General features: G+C 41.1%; 1 long non-coding RNA gene across 2 annotated transcripts in view; it reads left to right on the forward strand.

Annotated features, from left to right (window-relative positions):
* Window positions 1–327: 327 nt before the first annotated feature.
* LOC132912671 (uncharacterized) overlaps window positions 328–24520 on the forward strand; it is a 116966-nt gene continuing 92773 nt past the window's right edge. For both annotated transcript variants that reach the window (XR_009659252.1, XR_009659251.1), the window contains exons 1-2: window positions 328–930; window positions 18937–18995. This is a non-coding gene — a long non-coding RNA (uncharacterized LOC132912671). The remainder of the gene's footprint in view (window positions 931–18936; window positions 18996–24520) is intronic.

A 24520-nucleotide genomic window follows, 5' to 3' on the forward strand; every position in this document is an offset into this window, starting at 1 on the left:
AAATCTTGAATTTTGCCGGGGCAGTCAGAGCGGGTGCCGCTAGGCCGATGCCAAGGGGCGGTCATGTCCTCGTCGTCGTTCGGCTCGTCCCTTCTTTCTCGCGTTACAAACATTCCCGCATAAGTGAGTCTCTGTCGCGCATCCGGCGTTCACTTTCTCTGTTCTTTGGTCGGTCGGGTCTGATCGCACTCCCGCGGCTCTCACAGCTCGCTAGGAGAAGCAGGCGGCGAGCTTTCGTGTCCGAACGGCAGGGGAGCCACCGTCCGGGGCAGCGGCCAAGAGGGGCCACCGGCTTGCCTCCGCTTGCTGGCCGGCGCGCGTGTTTCTCTCCCTTCGGCTTACAGCATCCGCCGGACCTTCTCCTCTCTCCGCCTACGCGGTGCGAGTATGCTGTGTGCGCCAGTGCGCCCGCAAGCCCGCAAGTTCGCGCTCCGCCACGCAGCCCAAGCTCTCTCTAGCCGCGCGCTGATCGGCCACGTTCGTCAGCCGGGCCCCACGCAAAAAGGCAGCGGGGCCGCGCGCGAGCCGACTGGACACGGACACACACGACGGACGATTTCTTACTGTTAATTCGAAGACAAACACGAACGAACGGACCGGGCCGGCTTGGCGAGCAACGCGTCTCCAAGACAAGTCTCTTAAGGAAACGATCATTCTTATATACTATATATACATATACATAGTAACGTTCTCGCTCGCCGCTCAAGGAAACAGTTCGACGACGTGGTGTGACACGTAATACGAGTGAAAGCATTCGAAACACGCGCGCTCCGACCTGATCACACGAGACCTCTTCGAAGAAACGGGCAGTGACTGTGAGGAAACGAACAGGATATCACGGACTGCTATCCAGTGCGCTGTTTTCGTTTGTGAAACACCGTTTACGCACGTCCTCGAACACGTCTTCTTGGGATCGCCGCGATCGTACAGGTGAGTCCACCTCCTCAACGATCATCAGGATTTTTTTGTTTTTCTTTTTCGTTCGTTTCTTTCGTTTCTCCTTTTGGTGTTCGATCTTCCTTTCACAGGAACGGTCGCGAGGAATGTCTCGTGGAGTGGCACTAGCGAGGTGTTTCAGTGTATGATGAAGAATTTTTTAATTTACATCGTTAGAACGTCTCGAGGGAATATACTTTGTAATTGGAAATTGATCGTTTCGTAGGTTCGTAAGGTGTATCGTTAGGAAATGTCATCGTTGCCAGCAACTGTCAGATCGATTCTGACTAACAGTGATGCTCTGTACTTTAAAATATTTAAATATATCATTTTTAAAGAACGGGTAGCCATTAAGTTTTTCTCTTTTCGTCTATTATCTGTTTAGTCTAATGAAAATTTTGCAACGAGGTTGAAAGAAACCGTCCGGTGAAGACAGAAGTGTTTCTGTTGAATTTTTATATTTTTTTGTCTCTAACTTCTTCAAAATCGTCAAATTATTACCCTGTTACAGTGCTTTTTATTTTCCCGGTGAGATAAATAAAATTTTGGTTCTTCGTTTCAAGTCGTATCGCAAGTTACTTTTATAGTTCGATTGCTTCTTTTCTGTAAAATCTAGTAGGAAATAGCGTATTTTTGAAGGTGAAGGATGTATTTTTCAGTCGCGATTAGGCGATTTCCCTTTGGTCTAAGTGGCTTGTCTATCGTTCACAGATACATTCCCCTTTTTCGTAGACATTTCTCAAGCAAAGACGCGTCTCTGATTGTGTGGTGACACTCGTGGTGACAGTGTACAGTGGTGGTGGTGCTAATTGTGAGCTAAACAACACGATTAATCAATACGATTGCGAAATAAGAATAAATTTTGAAAATTAGCCGGAACGAGGGACAAATCGTATACTGACGATCGTATGAAATCAGTGGAAGTGACATTTCGTTCTAAGAATTCGGTTAAAACACGTGTCACTGGACGTTTGTGCGATGGAAAAATTTCTCGTAAATATAAGAGTCTGTTAATAAAGTGACAATTACGTATTAATTTTGTCATTATTAAATCGAAACACAATTGCCGAGGTGCGAATATAATGAAAATCAAAGTCACGTGTGCGCGTAATTAAAATATCGCAAATATGAATGTTTCATTCTCGGTATATTAATATTCCAGTTCGTGTATATTAACAAACATATGCCGATGGGGTTCGTTATCGGAAAACTATGCGGCTGATCTTAAAACAAAAGATAGGAGAATATTTTAACAACTAAGATTTATATTCAATTTTCAAAAAGTCCAGTGAAACACGTATGAATAGATATAGTCGTTTTCAAAGAAAATGTGAATAAAATCGAGGCGATAAAATCTTTCATCAAAACGAGTGAAAAACTATTAGAACATTTTTATAGTAACATATTCTACTATCAATTATACGTAAAATGATATAAATAGCAATGAAGGTATTATTATTAGAGTACTAGAAATAACTCGTGGAACGTGTGTCTAATAAAAAATGTACGAATCGTCCGCCTCGAAGTAGATACGGTCAGTTCTTGTCAGACGTAAGATGATACATACGCCCGAACTACTCTTCCGTCGGCAACCAGATAGAACGGGGCATGTTTAGAAAATAAAAGACGAATGACACGAGATAATGAAAGATAACACTATACATTTTTAAATAAAACTTGTAAGATGATAGATTAAAGATGCGAATAATACTGACGTTACCGGAAATTGAAAAGTAAGAAAAATCATACCTAATATACGTATAAAATCATTAATATACACCAAAAAGTATTAAAAACGTCTCTAAATATCACGTTCGTATTAATAAAACAATATTTTCGTTTAATGACAATCAATCGTGTTATCAAGTCGTATTAAAACACTTAAATCGTGATTTAAAACCGATAAATGTACTCAAACTGTCTAAAACTCGATGAACGATCGATGTTATCGTAAAAATTAACGAAATTAATCTTTATAAGCATGTTTTTTACGACTCTAATCGTAAAATCACCACCGGAATAATCTCGTCCGCAAATTCGAATCGGCTGCGTTGTAGGACAAAACGACGTTTACAGAATGATTTTCGCTGCAATCACGAGAACTCTATCGAGTACGAAAAATTAGACACTTTCACGATACTATAAAGACCCCTAATCGAGGCGGCGTCCTCGTGGAACTGAGGGTCCGAAAATCAGTATCTAGCTTCGATCACGAATCTGGTGGAACCAGTTTCGCCGGTCCGAGCAAAGGGTTGGGCAAAAAAAGAAAAGAGAACGTATGCATAGGCAGTCATGCAGGAAGGGTTACCGATGGAACGCAACCTCGGAAGCGTTTTGTTGTTGAAATGCCGCGTGGCAGTTGGCAACTCGATCGATGACCGCGTATAAACAGCTAATAATCAAACGAATCGTGTCATAAACAATCCTGCGGGAGCGGTAGAGTGGTGGTAAAAGTATAAATGAATTTCGATGGCAGAGTGGGGTGCAACAACGTGACGGGGTGGGGGTGATCAATTTGAAAAGCATAGGAAATCTCGATCCGCTGAAAAATTTCGTTTCGATGTCCGACTTTCATCTGGATGTTTCCAATTTTCAGTTACATCGATGTGTCGTAGTGTGATTTCTCGAACATTCTAAGTTTTTTGGTATTTTTCCTCTATAACTTCGTTCGACGATTCTTTCCATCTACTTTGGACAGGGGAAGGTCGTCAGATACAACGATAGGAAGAAAACATTTGATGTGCTTGATCGATTTTGAATTGGATCTTGTTCAAGTCCCAAGCTCAACTTCTAAATCATTGGATCCGCTCAGATTTTGCGTAGGTTGCATTGAATACGTCGCGTATAGTGGAACATGTGTTTGATCAAGCCCGTGCTGCTACTTTGAAAAGCTGAACGCTACTTTCGCGTTGAAAGGTTTCATTGACGTTTGTTCTTGTTTCTATTAAATCGTAGAGGCACGCGCTATGGGAAAGAAACGAACGTGTTCCACTGCGAGAAGTCAGACAGTAGACTCTGTTTTTATTCATCTTATTCTGCGATGACATGTCTCCGTACCAAAATATGTACCAACTTATTTTGCTTTCACCAATCATCCAACTTATACATGGAATCTAGTTAGATTTTTTTATTGGTTAAAAGTCAATTTCGTAATCGTTGTATGGAGATTCGTTGAAATTTCAAATATACACCTTCGCAGAAATTTATATTAAAAAGCGAAATAGAATAGAGTTCAGGCAATATGAGGCAAAGTTCAAGCAAATTAAAATCAAGTAAGAACATTCTGAAATTTTCAACGTTTGGTCAAATTTTTCGACGTCGAGTCAAAGTTGAAAATGTCCACAATCGTATAAATCTCGCAAAAACGTAACAGGGATCACAGACTATATTTCATTCTTTTCTGTCACCCATCGTCAGTTTAATCTTTCGCATCCCTTTACGCTGCATGTCAACACTTCCGTTAAAATCAGATACCTTGTCCCTTCGTTAACACGCAAAACTTCTAGTAGCGCAGGGAATCTTTCGCTATCCGCTTCTAAACCTGACCAATAATTTTCACGTCCTTCCCGCATCGTTTACGTCCTTTGTCAACGCGAAAAATTCGAATCTTCACCCTTTTCCTGACTATATCTCCGAAATACCAAAAAAACAGAATCCAGAAAGATCCAGGCAAAAACTAAAACCTCGGAGTTGGTACGTCCGATCGGGAAGAAATGGGGGCGAAAGTGATCTTGCCGGTCACGTCACAGCGACACGACGACAGAACTGAATACGTACACGTCGAAGATCGATGTGCCTAAAAAAGGTCCTCAAAAAAAAAAAAAAAAAAAAAACAACACACTGACAACAATATATACCGACTCTGTGAAAAAGCACGAGGTCGTTCTCGTTGTTGTCGTCTCCCGTTGGTGGGAGACTCTGGGTGGTCAAGGTGGGGGTATGTATGTTCCGAGGGTGAACGGTATGATAACGTCGAACAGGTCGACACGCGATGTATCGGTCGGTGAAGAGAGGAAAAAAATGGGGGTGGACGGGGAGGGGGAGGATTGAAGGTTGCCCCCGAAAGAATCGAAAGTTTCGTCGAGTCAGAGAGAGAGAGAGAGAGAGAGAGAGAGAGAGACTGTGCGATCGAGTGATGAAGAAAAGAGAAGCAGAGGATTGAAAAAGGGGTTGGGGTGAGTCGTGGTTGCTTGCAAGGGCTAGTATAGAGAGAAAAGAGAGAGGAAGACAGAGAGGAGAGGTTAGGAAGAAGGGGTAGCCTGGTATCGAGAAAGAGAAGGGGATAGTGGTAGAGAAGGTATAAGGAGGGGTAGAAGGAAAAGTCTGTCGGATGGTAGGGGTACACGAGGCGAGGGTGAGTGGGTTAACTGCAAAACCCGATCGTCCGTGTTTTTATCTTAAGACGACTCTCCGACTAGAAGCCGCGTAGGAGACGAAGAGAAGAAGGGGTTCGTCGGTGGTGGTTCTGGAAGGGGTTCTTCTCAAGCTCGGAGTCCAGCTGGAGGGGTAGAAACGACAACGGCGGCGGCGTCGACGTCGGCGGCGGTGGCGGCGTGCGTCGCGGGGTATAGAGGTTTCTGGTGGTGGCAGCGCTGGACCGTCTGGGGGTGGGTGGGGGTGGTAGTCTCACTCCTACGGAAGAAATGGTGGGGATAAGACTACCCTCGGAGGCAGGAGTGCGTTTGCGCCGCCGCCGTGGAGGTGGCATCGGGTGCTAAGGGTTGCTTATTCGCCCCAGTCCCTGGCGGCGGAGGGGTGGTCTCTCTCTCGCCCGCTCACGACGGGGGTGGGGAACCCCTCGTCCCCGACTGCAGGGTTAGGGTGGTCTTTAGGTCTGTCAGTAGCAAAGCGGCGGCCTCATCATACGGAGCTGCCGGGCTGACCAGCCAGGCCGAAATCACTTAAGACGCGTACACCTTGTAATATAACCACCGTAGAGGCGCGCGCGCGCTCCCGCGTCGTCCGCACCTACACCTACTCACACGTATATACATACACGTACATACGACTACCTACAACCACACCGTACATATACATATGTGTACATTGAAACGCGCGCGTGCGACCAAAATTCTATATGTACATATAAGCTGGTACACGCACCAACTCTGCAACTCACATACGCACAACTGCCCAACCAATACAGGTCGATCCACATCGCGCTTATTTACGACACACGATCGTGCCGAAACACGCGGACACTGCTCTCTTATACTACGTGCACGCGCGCATCCGATGCATATACCAGTCAACAACGCGAGCGCGGTCATCGGTCAGTTCTTCTAATATACGTGCACCTTAAGGACACGGAGGTGCATACGTCCTGTGAAGACAGGACGTTGAAACAGTGGTGTACGCCGATCGTTTGAACAGAGGTGAGATGTGAGGTGAGGAGACACGACGCGCAGTGGTGGTCGACCGATTAAGAACGCGAACAGACGGTGATTCTTGATTCAGTGCTGGCCGCGTGAACATAGAAAGAGGAACAAAACGGAATCTATATGTGTCGTGATTGGCATTCGTCACCGTGTACATCGTCGATGCCAGTTATCGTCACGATGAAACGATCGTGGATTAGTTTACCGCCGTAACAGGACACCGTTCGTTGGTTTTCGTGAATGAAAGATGCTCGGGATTGTATAGAACAAAGATGACCGGACAGTATCGTGAAAATCGAGTACAGTGTGTAAGAACATTGTGAGGCTGCTGCCGGTAGAAGGCAGTAGATCCCTCTGCTTCTTCGTCACGCTGGTCAGTGGTTTGTCGACCTTCGACCGAGACTGTTGTGTTTCTACGTACAACTCTACGCTCGTGTGACCGACTCGACCCACGACTGTTCCGTTGATCATCCCTCGTGTTATACTACGTCGTGACTCAGTGTGACACGTGTATTTTTTATCGTCCGGATAAACGTGGCTGCGTCGACAATAATAAGGTAATACATCGTGAATGTCTTGTTGACATGTGTTCACTAATCAACCGGGTTCAAGTGATTCTAGTGATTCTAGATTTCTCCATGTCCTCGAATTATCTTAGGGTTCGTTTCTTGAATTTCCATCTATTCGAGTATCGTTATAGGAGAGACGTTCGTCGACTGTCCCGTGATCATCGAAGAAGAAACCTGTGCTATCGTGTCGTTAAGACACTCGGCGGTACTGAGTTCCGCCCGTGAAATTCGACGTTATTCTCCGAAAAAGTTTAACGAATCGAGAAATAGATTACGTGATATCTTCCTTCGTTGATTATTGTGAAGTAGGATGAAAATCGGTGATCGACGAGGAAAATTGATTGCTTTGCAATTGTACCGGTGGAACTTCGGTATCGTCGAGTCTCATAAAAAATTTCGCATGTCAAAATTCGGCGACAATAAAATCGCGGTTGTTAGCTGTTGACTATCAGTGGCCATGGATTGTAATTTTAATGAAGCCGCCTTTACGATTTGTACGGAACCGTTGTTCGACAGTGATTGCGTGCTGTTTTTCAAGCTGAATGAACACACGGCCGGTGTTTAACACAGACAGAGAGAAAGGGAGAGAAAGAGAGTGTGCGGGTGTATGTGTGAGTGAGACGAGTATTTAAAAAAAAAACGCGTTCGCTTGTCGAACAGCGCTGAAAAGAGCAGCGGATCGTATTATTTGGTGGTGTTTAATTGAGATTTAATTGACCCCTCCATTATTCATCGCGATTGTCAATGAGCGGTTTACGCGGTGTATGCGACCAGTGTTTCACTTTCGTTCCATCGAACCCTAACCATGAAATACAATTTATGCTTTTTTTTGTGTTGCGTTGCATTTTTATTTATTTCTTTTCCTTTCTTATCCTTTCGTTTTCCTTGCATCAACTTGATCGCGCAAGTTCTGTCATGCTATTTTTCAGCAGTTCTAGCAATAATTACATACAGTGACGATCGTTCTTTCACTTTGAAAAAATTAAGAGACGAAGTATAGAAAGGTCTTGCGCGATCAAGAGCACTTACGCTCTTACATTTAATTTAGTTATTATTCATTTGTTTGCTGCAATTTATTTGCAATTTAATTGCTTCTCACAGCGTGAAATTTCAATCATCGAACGTGTCAAGGAACGGTGTATGGTTCAACAAACAGAAAAAAAAAAGAGGGAAGAAAAGAAAGAGAAGAGAAAATGAAAGAAAAGGAAACAACTGTGAACACCGTGACAACGATTAATTAGCACGGCAACGAGCGCATTGCCGCGGCACTGGAAAGAATGGGTACGCGTGACGTTTCAATAATCATTTTAAATCCATTTCGTGATTCTGCGTCCCCTCCGTCGGGAGTCTTTCGTATCAAGCCACAGTCTTTCTCTCTCTCTCTCCCTCTTTTTCTCGGTTTCTGTCCATCGCCAAGTGGATTCTACCCAATAATAGATCAAAATCGTGCTGTCACCCAACGAAGACCGATATTTCACGCTCTCGCGCTTCCGTGATAGCTTCTGAATTGTTCAAACGATCCACTCTACGATACGTTCGTAAATTCAAAGAGCCAAATTTATACAAGATACCTACGATTAATTCAACGTCTCGTGATTAGGACCATCGCGGGAATGACTATTCTGTTCGCTTTAAATAGCAGAAGTCTGAAATCACGAGGAAGAGACGCGAGATTACTCTGTCGATCGGTCTTAGTAGTAGCAAGCGTGTGTGGTCAGACGTCACAGTCCGATTGACTACGAACGCCTGGCGCCTGAGACGAGAGAGAACTCGTCATGCACAATGGTAAAGCTCCATTCAAGGGAATTATATTTATTGTGATCAATAGTTCGGTCCCTCTTTACCCTATATCGAATAACTAGCCACGGTGCTTGCTGCTGCTGATTTATTTATCAGAAGCGGGAGACACTCGAGTTGTTCCCCGACCTTCAATAATTCAGTCAGATGTCATTATTTCGATGTATATTTCTCACCGTAGTAAGGACTTGATTCTGTATGCATTCCGACATGTTCGAGCTGTCAGCAGGATGAACGCGAAGGAAACGGGTAATAATACCTTTTACAAAGAATTCGATACGTTATCGCGAAAAGTCGAGAATAATCATATATACACATATATATGTAGGATGTATGCAAATTTTTGACAGAATATTATTTGTCTTCGCTCTTCGAGTTGTCTAATTCGACTTCATCGAGTCGTTTACTATTTTTATACTTGACGAATTTGAATGGTTCTGGAGCTGGAAGGGATCGGTCGGCGATCACACGGGAAATCGGAGGCGGCAGAAAAAAAGCGGCATTTTTTTACAGCGATGAGGGGGAAAAATGTCGAGCCTTTCTTCGATAATTCTTTGATTCGTAAGGGGCCTTTGACCTATAATCAGCGAACGTGTCGAACAATACGGGGCAGCTGTCACTGTCCCTGTCTCTGTCGCTGTCGTCCGTTATCAACATCTGCCTCGTAAAGCAGCGCGGTCCGCGTATGCATGTATGTGCACGCGTGCACACACGCGCGCACGGGCGCAAACAACGCCGGAGCCAGCATAATCTACGACAGCTTCGAATTCAGAGTTTCACGCTTATCGCGAGCACTCCTTCCAATATTTGTTCTCGGCGAAAAGGGGATCGAGTGACTTTTATCAAATGGATGTATTGTTAGCGAGAGAATGGACTACGCTTTCCCACACGGGAACAGCCTCCTTAACGTTCGCGATCGTTTTCACGGGGTTCATTAACCATGCACGCGGACCATGACAAAGCTCTCCGGTATCGTTGTCCGTAAGGAAATGCGACGACTCCCTTTTGCTTTCGAAACGCCGCGCGATTTGACAGCTCGATCCCGTACAACGATGGTGTCGCTTGTTTCTGGTTACGAAAAAAAGAAAAAGAAAAAAAGCGTTGAATACGATCGCGTATTCGATTCGAGGTCGTTCAATTAGTATCGAACCAGCAATAGAACAGTGACGGCTGCTTCGAACTTTTTTCTACAATTTCTATTGCTACTTTCGAGTATACTGAAAAAATGGTTATCGAACTCCATGAGATCATAAGACGATGTATTTATTAATTATTCGATGCTTTCTTTCGTTTGACGTAATTAATTCGTGAAATCTGTAAAAATAATCTGAGAATTTTTAATTGACTGTACAAAAAAGCTTCTTTGATTAATAGTCTGATCAATCCGTTATATTTTATCGCGAATTGTATCATATCGTATGAAAGTTGGTCTTTTCCGTTCGATACCATACGCCACCGAGTTTCACGGTAATGCTTAGTAATAAGATAAGAAAATTAAATATTTATACAATATTTAATGGCTAATAGTTTATTCGCAATCATATTGATAAAAAATACTATACGCGAATTTACGATCAAAATTCACTGACGTTTCACTGACTAGAGAAAAATACATCATAGAATTTCACATATTCATTGAAAAATACTAAGAATCTTGTAACTGATCATAAAAAAAAAATACTTTTTCGCATAAATGTTTCTTGCTGTAATACTCTAGATTCTAGACACTTTGAATTCTTCACGCTTTTATTCAACATTTCGATTTTTTGTAACTTAGCTTATTTATGAAATCTAAAGAAAAATACGTTCCTCGCCATCCTCGATATTTCTTCAAAATTCTGAACTGAAAGGTCACGTTACGAATTTGATATCCTGTCAAAAAATGAAAGAGATTAGACGAACCCTAGCGACTGAAAGTCAATCGGTCAGAATTAAACTCGCCGTCGGTTCTTCGTTACTTAAGATCTTAGATCTCCTCGGCTTCGAATCTTAATTAATTTTCCTAAAACCAATTTGCAACGGGGATCACGCGAAATCTCGGTTGCGCGGAGTCGACGGAAACTTTTTCCACGAGCGGCTGTTCGAGGCTTAAAATGGGAACGAGGTATACGTTGCCTAATGAAATCTCAGAATCTCGCCATTAGGAATCCCGCGGGGGTGCGTCGCGTTTCTCAAACTTCTCGTTCACTTTGCCTGCGAAACTTGAGCTCCGCTTCCGGCTTAACTTTTCACCGACGTTCTGAGGAACGTCGCGCAAACGGTAATGCGTCGCGACGATTCGATTCGTTGCGATGTATCCGGCCAAAGTTGTCCATTGTAATGCACCGAGTTACAATTTTACTTCTGAATTTATTTTATTTAGCTTTGGAAACATATCGTGTTTAATGTTTCTGTAATTTAAGCCTAGAGAATTATGTTTATCGAATAATTATTCTACAAGTTAACTGTCGCTTTATTTTGTTTCTTTCGTTAGTTGCTTTTCACTCTTCCTTTTCACATAGCATCTGCATTTTTCAAATTGACAAGGCTTAAATTGAAGCCGAATTTCAAGACCTGTCATTTTCAACGAATAGAATCTAGCCATGCACGGTTATCGAATGTTCGTAAAAGCAACAGTAGATGTTTTAATAGCGTTCTCCTAAAATACGATAATCGTAAAACTGAATAAAAATTTATATTCGTAACTGTCAAAAATTCTGCTCCTGTTACATTGAAAAGAAAATACGTTGTGCGTTTATATTTGAATATTGACAAGTGTTTTATAGATTTATATTTATTAACCATCAACTCGACTTTTCAAATTCTTTAACATTTTTGCTTCGAAGCTTATTTCTTAATTGAAAAGAAATCTTTTACTGTAAATTCCAAGAAGCACGTAAAAATATGAATGCATTCATAGTTTAGAAGATTTGTCCATTCGATTTTATTCTGAAAAACAGTTGTCACATTTTTAACGCCGAAACTGCACCCGTGTTGTCAGCAATGCAGCGAAGATCGAACGATTAGGCGACGTTCCAAATGCTTCCCATTTCATCGAGCCGCTGTTAAGCTTTCAAAATCGCTATGCAGGGTTATGTCTTGGCAAGTGTTGGGAATAACGACTTCTAGGCACTCCCAAATGGCGGCCGTTGTCAGGATTTGCTAAGTTCTCGAGTGCCACACCGTGACGCATCTTAACGTATCCTCGCGTCATCGTCTGAGTAACGAAAGTTTCATCGTCGAGCCTCGATTGTCGAGCCTAATCTCGTGGGAGGCGAAGAAGTCGCGAGCTAAATCGTATACGAATCAACCGAATTTACAATTGTGAATTTCATCCAGAGGAAAATTCGTTTTGTTAATTTTGAGAATAACTGCTTTTTTCTATTAGATTAATGGTAAGAAACAGTTCGTAAATAACTAAGTATTTTTTAATCTTAATTACTCTATTAATTCTAATGTCACCTTAATTGTTTGTTATATGTTCCTAGAAAAATATGATATAATACGTACATTTTTTGTGCCGGGCTTTTAATTTCAATGAAGTGAGGTCTTCATGGAAAAAAATTATTTTGTTCTCATCGTGTGAATTGATTATCTTGCTAAGATAAATAAATAATAATAATGAAAGCTAAGATAGAAACGTCCTTAAGTTTCTCAAATTGTGCAGCTTTACACTGTTTTTAAAATTGTTTGTCTTGGTAATTTATATTTGCATAAAGTTTTATTCGTTCTACCTTTGACATTCGAAATTACAAATTTTTATCATATAGTGAAATAACTATATCGTTACACTTCTTCGCATCCAAATAGCTTGATAAACGCGTACTAATATATTTTCCATCTAATCGTGATATTACTTAATTTTATTGCCACTCACTTTCGTGACATGTCGGGTAATTATTGATTTTGAGTTAAAATTGACTATTTTATAATTGGTCATAAATAAATAAGTATGTTCCAGAATAATCTATCGGCTCCTCGTTATGTTTTTACAAACATTATTTATATATTTTTCCTTCCTTGTTTACGCCATTCAGTTTATATGTATTTGCAAAAAATATCTGATACCCCCTTCCGTCAATCATAGTTACACCTACTTTTTTCCTAAATTTAAAAGTACATTTCAAAATGCATGCCCTTAATACGCCAACTAATAGGAATCTTGATTGGCAGAATGTCACATAATCCAATAATCATAAAATCGATATTCCAGTATAAAAAGCCATAGAATACCATAAAAATCAAAATTTGACAATATTCAAAATAAAATTTCAATCGTGTACAGTTTGTCGATTTAATAAGTCGCCATAAATATCGTAATTCTTTACTCAATTATTTCAACTAATTTTTTATTTAATGCGAGCAATACACGCAGTAATAATACGAAACAAGTAATCAAATTTGCTTGTCACTGCGGTATTTACAGGACATCGTACGTTCCTCGCTACATTTCGTCATTTTCATCTCATCCTCGATTTACAAGACGTTCTAACAAAGAGAGGAAAGTACGAGAAAGAAAGAGAAACGATCGCGACTGGCAAACAACATTCGCGCACGGTAGCCGTGAAAATGAAATCGAGACAATAAAAGTACCCACAGGAAGGTGGAGGGCAAGGCTCCCCTTGTTTTTGAAAGATTTCAGGCCACGCGGCGAACTTTTATGAGCCTTGCACGAAGGAACCTTGTCGCTTCTAAGCTCGTTGAAACAAATGTAGCCGAATGCCGGCCTATTTGCATACTCATTGTAAGCTGTAAGTGCTTCACCCTAAAGCCGGCGGATAGCTGGTCTCGTGACGAAACCGGGAAACGATAGTACGAGAGGGCGAGACGAAAATTTTCGCCATGGACGTCCTTGCTCGTTTCACTAACAAGAATTTATCATCGAAACGAGAAGCGACGCCCTTTTCTAGCCAGTTTTTAATACACACGGTTGTTTTGTTACGTCGAAACTGATAAAATATACGGCCGTGAGCGTGTGACCGGGCTTATTTTTCGCAGGTTTCCAACCAAAATATCCGATTTCACTCAACGCTGAAAAATAATTTTATTGGTACCTCGATGCGAACAACGAAAAAAAAAAAAAAAAAAAAAAATAAAAAATGGAAGCCGTAGAAGTTCTTACGAGCGATGTTTGATGTCGACGTTACACGCTATCATTTTTACAGTTTTGCGGGTTTGATGGAGTAAAATATTGAGAGAATTCGGAACTAAAATTTTCCAGTCTCTTCTATTATTTATATTGCGATAGATGAAATCAACGATGAAATTGTTAAGAGTATTTTCACGATGCCTACAACTATGTACGGATGTTCCGTCGCTAAGTTCTGGGAAATATAGATGCCTTACTCAGAATTGATAAACATTGAGAAATCATTCTTATCGGTGTTCGAGTAATCTCCGACTTCCGCTATAATTAAAAGCAAACCGCAGAATATTCTTCCTTCGATAGAAAAACTTACTTCGATCAGCGCGCAGTGGTTATGAACTTTTAATTACGATTTACCGAGGGAAAACCGATTTTCCGATGGCTTTCGAATCGAGAAACTGAAGCCAAGGATCTACAAATTTTGTCATTTGTTACAAGAAGAATAACGAGATTGGGGCATAAAAATTCGAGGACTGTAGTAGCGTTCATACACTGTAATATCATTCACCTAATAGAACAGATCTTCTTTGAAAAAGATAACACGTACGTATGTGATTAGTGGCGGGTTCTCACGCGTTCCTTCAATTATTTCCTGGTAGGCGCGAAAAGCGTCGTTATCCGACGTCGACTGAAAATGGGGAACTCGTCGCAATTAATAATATTGGTAATTGGTGTACGCGTGTCGTGTGCCGCTGAACTTCAAAGGTCATCGATTGGCAGCCAGTTTAATTAACGCAATCAAATGAAAATATTAATGCACGCGCCGCGGTATGCGTGAACGTGCATGGGGTGGATCGGTGATGGTGCGTCGCTCGCGGCCGCGAGGCTCATTATGCAAAAGTCCGTCGCGCTACCCCACGCCGCACCTCACCGTCATGCAATTTCGATATTCGTTCGGCCTCCAAAAAGATTGGATACACGCGTTAAATCGTAGCATTGACCCACATTGAATGATTTCGAGTTTGACTGCGTCGTCATGCCGACACTTCTTGTAATTCGTTTTCCATTCTCAGTTTCAATTTTCTCTGTGCTTTGATCGTTACATCTCGAATGAGCGGTTTCTCCGGTAGGGTGATGTTACACTTCAACCTTAAATTTTCATAAAATCATCTGATTCGTATATTGTAAGAGAAAAGAGAGCTCAATTTTATTATTACGGCATACCAAAATACACATTCTCCGTATCTTAATATGGCAACCGAAATGATAATCACAGAGCTTTTAATAATAAATTCCCAACGATCTTTTTCGGTTTAACCTGATTACCGTGAAAAATCTAATACTTTATTATGCAATGAGTGAAATTCTTATTAAAACGTTAAGTATATCATCTTTTGTACGACCTAAATTTCCAAACGAAGCTTAATAATTTCCTAGTGGTTTCTCAGGTGTTATCTTATTTTTCTGTAAGTGTTTTGCTTTCTACTTATAAACAAAGGTGTACATGAGTTCATAAAAAGAGAATGAAAGTCTGTCTTTAAAATGTATCACGTTGCTACATGGATCGGCCGAGGTAGCCTGGACTTATCAACGAGGAAGGATGTTTTAAAAGAGTTTGATTGTACCGCGACGTTGTATCCGTTCGGCGACGTGCTTGAGGTCGAATTTATCGCGCAAGGAAGCCAGAAAAAGCGTCGCGGCCACGGAAAAATAACATTCAACATTTAATTGAAGACCCGCAGCGCCGGTAGGTGCATTAACGATAGTTTTACAGTGAGGGGGTCGGGGGGCGCAATCGCAATTTGAAAACGGCTTTTAATTGCGTTTTCCCTTCCTTTTTTTCTTCCCTATCCCCCTCTCTTTTCCATCTACTTTCCTTTTTTTTTTCAAACGATCCCGCGTAGACCGTGAAATACCATTAAATTATCTCGACGATCGTTCCGAAACTAATTTCGAAAAAACGTCGGTAATAAAAGTAAAACTCTCGTGCTCAACATTTTACGTTTCGAACAATGCGTCCCATTGAAAGGAGCACTCGAACGAAACGACACTCGAGCGAAAGATCCGGAAGACTGCGATGAAATTGCGAATTGAATATGTTTTTTAATATTCATTTCGACCAGAAACCGATTACCGCATCTCTTCGCTCTCTCTCTCTCTTTCACTCTCTCTTTCTCTCTCTTCCTCACTCTCGTTCATTTCCCTTCCTTGATTCAATAAAAAATCAAGAAAGGAAACAAAGAAGGTAAAGCTTCTCGTGTTTCTTCTTCGATAAAGCTCATACTTATGACGCATGATCATGCACGATGCTTCATACGATACTAAATATTACCGTCCCGGAAATCGTGTGGCTTTCTGCCGTTGGCTCAGTAGCAATTGGTCGTCCTTCGTCACCCTCCGCAATTGTCTCGAGGATGCGAGCCGATTCTCGCACGGTAATTGCGAATCGACGTGTCGCGTTAATGCGTCACAATCGCGTCACGTATCCAGCGGCTCGAGTCCGCTATTAAAGCGCAGTCTTCGAGCCGTGGGAACACATATTCACGGGACTGGCCTTCGTTAAAATAGAGAAGAACGCATCCGTGTTGCTCCAAAAAGTTTCTTTCGTTTTATGAGGAAATAATAAACGCACAACGTTTTTCGTTTTATATTATTTTGTCGAATTACGTACGTTCCATTTTGTTCTGTCGAGATAAACACAGCGACGTTTCACAGACTTGGTTTCACGTTTGTACGAAGGTGAATTGTTGTAAAAAACACGTTTGCGAAAGAAAGACACCGTAATACATCAAGATTTTGTTAATAATAATTTCCACGTGAGTCAAACTTTCATTTCATTCGACCGTGTTTGCCACGAGTATTGCAATTTTCCCAATTTGTTAAATTTTTCTTTAGTATATTCTTTAATATATTGTGATATACAATTCATAGATTCATACTTGTGGAAATATTGATAAAAATTCTCCGGACTTAACACTAGATTTGTATAAATCTGTTGTATTATTTTAGGCTGCTTTTAGAAATGTATGATACAAAAGATTACTTTGTGAAAGATTATCATTAAGATTGCAAGAAATTGTACCATATCGTAGAGTTATAAATTATAGGGAAGATAGCGAATAGCGACATGTATTATTTACAACAATGAAAGAATTAAATCCAAACAATAAAGTTGCGATGAAGTTTTGATTAATCTGTACTAATTCATATAGTTTTACTCTACAGACAAAAATACATGTTTTCGAACATCGATTATTGTTTAATGCGTCGATTCTGAAATAGATAGCATCAAAATTGTATAACCTCTCTATGGTGAAATTTAATTATGCATTTCTCTGAAAAATTCATGACACGTAAAACAGTTGAATGTAAATGTCACCTTTTCCAAAAATGAGCAGTGTTGGTCATTAAAAATTTCTTAATTCGTAGGTTACTGTATTTCAAAATTCCTCAAGAATTTAAATAATAAATTGATACTCCAGATAGCAATTTGCATAACGATAGAGATCATTGACTACGATAGCTAAATAACGTTATAATTAAGTATCTTAAAAATCTAGAAACTTAAAAGAACCACGCGCGATATATCAATTACAGACATACACACGCACACACGATTCGTTAGCGAATCTCACGAGAAATGTATATGTGTTCCATATTATATGTGTGTATATCGTGTGTATATGACACGTGTGCGAGTAAAGGACACGGGATGACGACGAAAGACACGGACTCGGGGCACGGAGACACATACTAATTAAACGGCAGCATTGTCTGGCCCGTTGTGCGAAGACATGCTAATTACATTTCGAAGAAGAAATCCTTTTTCACCCCATAGACCTGGCCATGAATGAAGCGCGAATCTCGCGCCCGTTTTCTTTTTTCCGCCGAATGAAAAGGATTTCTCCGTTGCTCGCTCATCGCCTCTGTCTGTCTCTCGTGCGCCCGTGTACGTCTCCTCTGAAACGACCAACTGCTGTGTGCCAGTTCGTATATCCACGGGCCGACCCTAACGTCGCCATTGTATTCGACATATATATATATATGCACATGAACACGCGGTTCTTTTAAAAGAAAACTACTCGTTCGTCTGTGCCTTCTTCTCCTGAGAAGTCTTTTTCCTCTTGAACGATGACGATGACGTCGATAACGAGGATGTTCATGGCTGTTGGTATTCGCGTACAAGCTATACATGCTTCCATCGGTTATTACATAAGTGATACGATGATACAGAGAGATCATAGAGTTTATCGTTCAATCGGTTAATTTCGGAATTAATCAAACGAATTGTATCGTATTGGATCATCCTATAGGGAAGGCAGTTTTTCTGAGAGTTGAATTCAAAATAATAAATCTTGTTACCACGTGAGAGTTTTATATGTTTCTTTAGGTACGTTTGTAAAACTATAAAGTTCCACAAATATTGACAATCTATGCTCAGTTTTACATCAAATATTCACCAAACTCCTGAAACGATGGAGTACCTTTCTGACCAATACAAATTTATATTTATATCACAATTTCTCCTTTCGTTTTAAACTTATTGCATTGGTACGTCTATTTGCTGCTTTTCTATTTATGAATGTAATATCATAAGTTCGAAGTAGGTAACTTTTTATCGTATGGAATACTTAAACACAGTTGGTGTCGAGAGCTTAATTAATGACTACGCTATAACTTGGCCCATACTATATACAATTGAAACGAACAATAAAACCCCGATGGTGGTAATTAGCGATCGAGGCTCGATAATCAGGTTGGTTTGTTGAGCGGCATTGTGCCGGCCGTTCCCGGCCAACCGTTTCATTCAACGCATTTTGTTGTTATTTTGTATAAATATTTGCGGATTTTAATATGAAGTGACCGACAGAACGTGACGGCATAATGCGAAGGTGATGCAATTTAATAGAAATTACTTGAAATTCATTAAAACTACCGGCGCGCGAGTATCGAAATTAATTTATGCCCGTCGGTGAAACATGCGCCGCGATAAAATCGAAATTATTATAAATTCCGCTGCCGCTGCACTTGACCTTGTTGCATCGAATTAAATGTTTAAACGGATTTCGAACCCCCGTTCCGCACGCCGCGCCGCTTCGAAAATGAGAGGAAAGCAATCGACAATCACACTCGAAACGCACACATTCGTTTCCCCACTAACCGTTCTTTCACCGTTTCGTTTGTTCTTTAGATTGACGAATGACGACGTAACAGAGAGCTGGCTGGTGCGCGGATACCGGGACACAAGAGGTAAGTCGAACTATGATTAAACAATAGGACTATTCTGGTGCGCGGTTTTCCTTTGACGGTGCATTCGTAATTTCCTAAGTGTCGCCCCGTGTCGAATCGCTCGAAAAATCATCGGCCGCGTAACAAGCGCGAAATTAAGCGAGCAGAAAAACGCGAGGAAACTGAATGCATATTGATTACGCTCGCTGAGAAGAAACGAGGGAACACGGTATTTATATTCGATGAAATATGTATCGCATTGACACGCCAGAAGAGCGAATGCAACACGTGTGAAAGGTAGCTTTCAATCTGGATATTTCAATATTTTTGTCTGCTCTGTTCCTTTCGACTTTTCGGCCACTTTTCAGCCGTCTCGTTAAAATCACTCGCACGCGCTCTCGTTTCTTGTCACTTTGTCGATCCTCTGATAAAAATGCTACAATCGGATCTTGTTTTATCAGGTGTTTATAAGTAAATATACATGCACGATGCTTTATAATTTTATTGACTGAAACTACGCTGGGTAATTGAACCGTTGATGCGAAGTTTAACGATCGATACAGGTTTTTGTCAATCATAATTTACACTGAAATAAAAATATGTAAAGGAATTACTTTAAATGATAGAAAGAAATATAGAGAATTTACATTTATTGACATACACAAATTTGTTATATTGTTATTGTTATTATTATTGTTATACCGCAGATATTTATGCAAATTCATATTAATAATAAGGACAAATAAAGCATTGAAACTGGAATAAAAGAACGTTTTTATTCTCTAAATGCAGCAGTATATTCTTTGCTTTTAATATTCTGTATACGTGTTCCTTCGTGTGTGCACACTTTTTTTTAGTTATTGCATATGTACATCTACTTGTCATAAATACGTAAATATCAACGATATAATTGTCGTATAGCGGACTTTTGTCGTGCAATACTTTGAGAAAATATACCAATCTCCTAATCGATACCTCTAAAATTATCACACTCTGAACGTAAACTTAACTTTTCTTTTCTTCTCCTCAACGTGATCCATCGACTGAATTTTATATCTGTAGTTTGCTTAGCCTGCAGGCGCAGAAGCACCTGCCTCTTACAAGCAGGCAAACTATTCATACGAAACATCGCGCGATGTAAGCGCCGAGGCAGTCTCCGTCTTTGATGGATATCGTGGACGAAAGTTCACGTGGCCTACGTCTGCGGAGGCATCCGGCAAAGGTCTCTGATTCGACCAGTGCATTTTAATTCCTCCCCGTTGGCTCTCCGCAGTTCTTTTTTAACTTTTATACATCACCGGGCAGGATTATGCAAGCAAAGAGCCGAGGTCTTTCCATGACGCGGAGCGAATGCTTAGAATTTAAAATGCATTTCATATCGTTATGCTCTCCGCTTTCTCTTTCTCATCGCGCTCTTCTTTTGCCGGGCACCGTCTCTCGCTTCTTCGTACATCGCACGCGCCCCGTCTCCCTTTTTTCACCCTCTTTCTCTGAACCCCACACCCCCTCTTGTACCGTATCTGTTTCCCTCTTTTTCTCTCTTCCACCTTCCTCTCTGTCTTCGTTCTACTCCTCTTTCCAAGAATCAGTCCTCCTGCCCGCTCGTTCAACAGACGGCATATATGTCTTTATGAACGGTATGTGGAGTAGACAAGTGCATTAAAACCTCGGGCGTTAGTTCAAGCTTCAAGAGGGAGGAGGATGACTGGGTTGTAGGAGGGTAGATGGAGGGCTCAGGAGGACACACAAAGGAATGCAAAGTAAGAACCACGACCTCCGCCAAACCCCTTCTCGCGGCTGCCCCTCCATTCCGTGCTTCATCCGGCCTCATCCTCGGCAACCTGCTCCTCCACCTCCGTCATCTCCAACCATCTACCTCCTTCTTCACCGTATCGTTCTCCTCTGCCGGAGGTTACAACGCATTATCATACAAGGCGGTCCTCTCCTCGCCTTCCCTTAATTGTTTTCCACCCCCGTGTTTTCTTCTTCCTTCTCTCTCTTCCTTCTCTTTCTCTCCACGGTTCCATGCTTGTCATCCACCTCGCTCTCCAACGTCTCCGGACAATCAGTGCCCTACCCCCTTCCCCCCTTCTCTTCGCACACCGATCACCTGCGTTGAAACCACCAAACGACACGGAAAGAGTGTTTCCCTTTGCCTTGGATGGAGACACTCGTCGCGGATCCACGAGTGGTCACTCGTAGGGCGCCGAATTCCACGCCTTCGAGCGCGATCATCCACGATTGTTCGACATCAAAGGTGGTTCCCTGCAACACTTTGTGCCTCGCCCGTCGAGTCTGTGTAACCAAGAGAAACTCGTGAGCCCGACAAGCCCAGGGATTCTGGTCTTTCCCCCTCCTTCTTCTCTTCCTTCCTTGCAGAAATAAGAATCAGTTTGATGAATTTTGAACGCGCCTCTCTCTCCTAGTCCCCAAGCACCCGACAGATTCGTTTGAGCGTAACTGATTAAAGGAACGACGAGGTGTCGAAGGATCTTCGCGTTTCAATTATCGCCTCGCTTTTCTCTTGTTTATACGTTCGAGTGGACGCCAATCGCGATCTTTTACCGACAAAAATATCGTTGTTCGACTGCCTACTTTTAACGCGGTGATTGTTGAACGATTCGTTTCGTACCATATACGCAGTGCTAGTAAATTGTCGTACATTTGACTATAGTGCATGGTAATATACATACATGTATATGCGAATAAACAGTATCAGTTAAACTACAGATATTTCCGAAAGCAGCTTCCACGGAGGAGTAGCTGTATTTTAGTAACAGACAACATGAATTTATAGTAGCTTTCAAAAAGTGATTCGATTTCGATCGATTTTGAGTTGGCGTTTGTTGGTTTATTCAAACTATGTATTGGCAAATGGAGGTGTCTCCTTATGAATTCTAATGCTGGTGATCACTGATATCAGTGCCAGTGAACGTGCTAATGCGCAGGAAGCAAACAGATCCCACGATCAGCGGCCTTCCATATTTCCGCGTGCTCGTATATTTTTTCCTCTCGCGATGCGTTCCATTCGCGTTTCGCTCACCGATTACAATTTGCCGGCAAGTTGTTTGCCGCGCCAATTTATATTCGCCCAGCTCCCAGCACGTACCGCGTTCTCCGCTAACGTTCGGTTGCTAGGAGACGAACCGGGCCGCGGTCTGCAATTGAAATTAATTTGGTTGACTTTTTGAAAGCAAGCACGGACAATGGTTCGTGCGCAACCCGAGATGCTTCTCGCCATGGTTTCCGGTGAAATTTCACGTTCGATTCTATTTTTTATTCCACGCGACTCTCGTTTTACCGTCGCTGTATCTCTGATGTAAGAAATATGTAATTGACGAGGGAATGGGCAAGAAATTTCACGTTCGATTTTATTTTTTATTCCACGCGGCTTTCGTTTTACTGTTGTTGTATCGCTGATGTAAGAAATATGTAATTGGCGAGGGAATGGGCAAGAAATTTCACGTTCGATTCTATTTTTTATTCTACGCGGCTTTCGTTTTACCGTTGTTGTATCGCTGATGTAAGAAATATGTAATTGGCGAGGGAATGGGGAAGAAATTTCACGTTCGATTCTATTTTTTATTCGACGCGGCTCTCGTTTTACCGTCGTTGTATCTCTGATGTAAGAAATATGTAATTGGCGAGAGAATGGGGAAAACCAACTGGGAGGAAGGAAATCACACTTGCCACATTTATTTACCGATAAGTTTATTAGCAGAACCGTTCCGGTATATGTTCGCGGTATATGTGCAAAGTGTCTATTTGGGGATAATTTCGCGATGTTTATCTATGTAAATAAATGTGGTGTTCGAGTACACTGTTGATTCCCGTGGTGGATTAGGGAATCGAATTGTGCCTGGTGCTGCTCTTATGGGAATAGTCTGTTTCAATTTGTGACTGCGTCAGGTGTAGATTAGATAAATTCTTGAAAAAGGTTATGCGAGATAAAGCTACCAGAAAAAGTTCTATTTGAATATCTATGTATATTCTATTTAAGGGATTTTCTGAATCTTCCATGATAAGGATATAGTAGGTGAGCAATGTATTTTTCAGTGAAAATATTGAATTAATATTATGACATTTTTATTCATTGTGCAAATATAAAAAGAACGAAGAAAAAAGCGGGTAATATTAAAATACTAGAATTAAAATTTCCGAATCAATTCGTCATATCATTTTATAAATATTTTTCTCAGAAACTCCCTCATTTTCTTGATATTTTAATATGTTTTCAGTTTTAGGATTACGAACGATAGATGTACAAAGCGCGATGTTTCATTCATCCAGGAAATAAATAACTTTACACAGAAAATTCGAACAAACGAAAGTGAAACTAAATATCTCGACTCATTATGTTTAACTTAATGAATTATGTACGATATTCAATGGCAAAGGTATTAATATGGGTAATAATTTCTGTAGAATTAAATTATATATTCGTTTGAAGGATAATAATACTTCTTTAACATATTATTGAATTATTGTGTAATTACAGAGCAATTACAATTACACATACATAAAATAATATATGAAATAATTGCATCCAGTTAGAATTAAATACTGAACTATTGCTGCTTTTAGCGCTAGAAAATAGAATGTTTCTTCGTTCCTGTAGTGAAATAAACAATGGTAAACTTAGAAATGAAAAAAGAGAAAAGGATGTTGCAATTACATACCTTTTTTCAACGGTTGTTTTATCAAAACTATCTGGATATTTTTACTAAATGTAAAACAAGGAAATCTGAAACACATCGTTTGGACCACTTTGATGATTTTGGTACCGAAAAAAGACAATGTGTTGACAAAATCTTTCCAAAAACCTATGATAAGAAGAATCATAACCACGTTGAACAAACAATTATAATCAATCGATTCTCATCTTCGAATGCTAACATAATTGCATGCTTAACTATTACGATTATCGCATCACACTTGGTCATTCTTACACGATACTACGTAAATTGTCAAAGATCACGGAGAGAGCAGCGATTAGTTACGACAAGTTACTGAAGTTTAGTCACAACTTCCCGTTCCAGATCGACATCTGTTTAAGATGAAACGGTTCACCCTCGATTAACCTCGACGGATGTGAAATTTCTCGAACTCTCGTTAAGGATTCGAACGCTGTGCGATTCGCTTCTAAACCACAAGTAGTCGTTCTCGAACTCGATTAGCATTCTCATTTTCGGAGATATCAGAAATTGGCTCGGTTTCAAGAAAGCACCGTCTGAATCGAAGCGAGAAGCGTGACTTCGATAAAAGGGCAGTTGAAAAACATTAACGAAACGATTAAATTTATAATGCTGGTCGTGACGTGGAGGAGACCGCGTGATATTCGATCGATCGTATTTTCAAAAGTGACAATTCGCCACGCGAGCGAGTTCACAAACACTTTCTTTCATCTGGTTTACGGCCGTGCACCATCGGTACGATGTAACGCAATTACAAAGCCGTAACATACTAATTCGGTTAATTCCAAATTATCACCCCTGATTTTACGCGTCGTCAAGCATCGTTAACGCGGTGAGCTTGCGCGCGCGCGC

The sequence above is a fragment of the Bombus pascuorum genome, chromosome 12, assembly GCF_905332965.1.
Source record: "Bombus pascuorum chromosome 12, iyBomPasc1.1, whole genome shotgun sequence".
Lineage (NCBI taxonomy): Eukaryota > Metazoa > Arthropoda > Insecta > Hymenoptera > Apidae > Bombus > Bombus pascuorum.